This window comes from Trachypithecus francoisi, unplaced genomic scaffold (assembly GCF_009764315.1).
Source record: "Trachypithecus francoisi isolate TF-2019V2 unplaced genomic scaffold, Tfra_2.0 Lachesis_group12, whole genome shotgun sequence".
Classification (NCBI taxonomy): domain Eukaryota; kingdom Metazoa; phylum Chordata; class Mammalia; order Primates; family Cercopithecidae; genus Trachypithecus; species Trachypithecus francoisi.
Genome location: NW_022681457.1, coordinates 113420969 through 113423578, shown reverse-complemented (window position 1 = coordinate 113423578; position 2610 = coordinate 113420969). Strand labels below are relative to the sequence as shown.

At 53.3% G+C, this 2610-nt stretch overlaps 1 long non-coding RNA gene across 1 annotated transcript; it reads left to right on the top strand.

Annotated features, from left to right (window-relative positions):
• The first annotated feature begins 1246 nt into the window (after positions 1-1246).
• LOC117093328 lies at positions 1247-2610 on the top strand. The gene is made up of 2 exons (XR_004441103.1): positions 1247-1325; positions 1612-2610. It is a non-coding gene; the product is annotated as an uncharacterized LOC117093328 (long non-coding RNA).

The window sequence follows — 2610 nt, the reverse complement described above, 5'->3', positions numbered from 1 at the left end:
GGCCTGCCGGCGGGGGCGGAGCCCGCGCTTTCCAATGGCAAAGTGGCCTCGCCGGACGCTCATTGGCCACCGGCACGCAGAACGGCGCGGAGTGGCTGGGGGGCGCCGTCCGTCGGCGGCAGCAAGGTAGTGCGGCCCGCTCCAGGGGCCACGTGGGGCCCAGCCGGGGCCGGGCTGCCGGGCAGGGTTCCGGGGCGGGCTGGGCCGGCGGAAGGGGTCTGGGTCCTTCCTCCGCCCCAACCAGCCGGGGCGGTGCACGACCGGCCTCTGCTCCCTTCTCGGGGTTGGGAAGCACCGAGGGCCGCTAGGGACTGCGGGACTCGGGCTTGGTGCGGAGTGTGAGAGCGCTGGGACGTGCGGACTCGGGAGTCAGCCTTTGGGCTGGAGACACGGGAGCGGGCAGCTACAGTGGGTTAGGTTGTTGCACGGAGCGAGTAGAACGTATCCCTCGCTGCGTCCAAAATCTGGTTCCTTGTTGGATTTGAACAGATTATGTGGCTCGTCGGGGCGAACTGAGGGTTTTTATTTACTTGGAAAGAATCATCACAGCCCGCGAATTAACAAGCTGGATTTAGCCATTTTCCCTTAGTTCCTCTGAGCCATGAGCCTATGGCTGTTGAATACGAGAGAAGTGCTTTTCTAAACGAGTTTCTAAATTTACCAAGTGTCCAGGAAGAGGCCCAGAACATACATATTCAGCACCCGAAAAGACTGACACGCAATTTTTCTTGACAAACTGGGTCTTGCTCCTTGAAGGGTGGGTGGGAATGTGCTTTCTGTTTTTATGAGAATGTCAAAGAACTTCTCAGAATCACATTAAGCATGCTAATTACCAAATATTAAATGCTAATTGTTCTACACGCAGTTCGAATGCCAAGGAAGATGAAACTGGTATAAGCTACTCTTGACATTATGTCAGGGATGGTTTTGACACGTTTTGCAGCCTCCGCCTGGAGGTGGGGAACGTTTCCTGTGTCGTCCCCAGAGCTGAATAACAGTGTTGTTTATCGGTGAGAGCAAGCCTCAAGCCTAGGCAACAATGTGCCTTGCTTGCCTTTAAGCTCCTTCTAAAGGGGAGGTAAACCAAGACCGCTAAAGAATTGCTAGGTGCCTGGGCGCGATGGTTCACCCCGGTAATCCCAGCACTTTGGGAGGCCGAGGCGGGCGGATCACGAGGTCAAGAGATCAAGAGGATCCTGGCTAACGTGGTGAAACCCCGTCTCTACTAAAAATACAAAAGTTAGCTGGGCGTGGTAGTGCGCGCCCGTAGTCCCAGCTACTCGGGAGGCTGAGGCAGGAGCATCGCTTGAACCCGGGAGGTGGAGGTTGCAGTGAGCCAATATTGCGCCACTGCACTCCAGCCTAGCCTGGCGACAGAGCGAGACTCCGTCTCAAAAAAAAAAAAAAAAAAAATTATTGCTAGGCATAGGCTGGGTGCGGTGGCTCACGTGGATCACCTGAGGCCAGGAGTTCAAGACTAGCCTGGCCAACATGGTGAAACCTCGACTCTACTAAAGATACAAAAAACTAGCCAGGGTGGTGGCAGACGCCTGTAATCCCAGCTATGCGGGAGCCTGATGCAGGAGAGTCCCTTGCACCCGGGAGGTGCAGGTTGCAGTGAGCCGAGATTGTGCCACTGCACTCCAGCCTGGCGACAGAGCAAAACTCCGTCTCAAAAAAAAAAAAAAAAAGAATTGCTAGGCAGCTGGGCACAGGGGATCAGGCTTGTTAATACTAGGATTTTGGGAGGCCAAGGCAGGAGGACCACTTGAGCCCAGGGGTTCGAGACCAGCCTGGGCAACATAGCAAGACCCTGTCTCTAAAGAATAAAAAACATTGCTAGGCAACAGCTTCCATGGACTTGTTCCAGGAACAAAGATTATTTGTGAAAGGTCCACATAGTGGGTAAGAGTCAGTGTGTGTGTCCAGTGCTACAGGCTTGACTAGGTTCAACCCTGTACTTGGGTCAAGGTGTTCACCGACATTGCCTGTACTTCCTCGAAGACATTTCTGCCTCTGGGTTGTAACTGCCTGTGTACTTGTCTGTGTTCCCTGAGCCAGATCATAAGCTCGGAAGCTGAGGATGGTGGCCGTAGATGGCAGGCCTGCATGCAGCTAGGTGCCTTGTGGATCAGCTTGCTTTTAGGTGGTGAAGGACTGACCGTAGACGTGGCCCTGGCATTCCAGGGCACTGCATAGGGGAAAGGGGAGCGCCAAGTCCATCCCATCCCTTCTACAAGCTGGACAAAGCTGCTCCGGCATGTGGGTCCTCACATGAAAAAGGCTCACACATTGACATCCTTTGTCTTCCTGTACAGGGAGTGAAACTGAGGCCTCAGCCTCAAGCAGGAACAGAACTTGAGACCTCTGGGCCAGAGTGCACAGACATTGTACAAACCTTCCAAGTTCAGAGAAGACAAAAACCCTGAATAAATTACAGACAAAAAAGGCCCCCAAATGTACAGCACTGTGAATCCAAAAATGCCACTTGACTTCAGATCAGAAAACTGACTTCAGGTCAGAAAAACTGATTTTGCCAGAAGTAGCCATTACTGCTCAGCCCAGTTACAATCACAATTGACGTTAAAGTCAGGCCAGATGACTACAGAA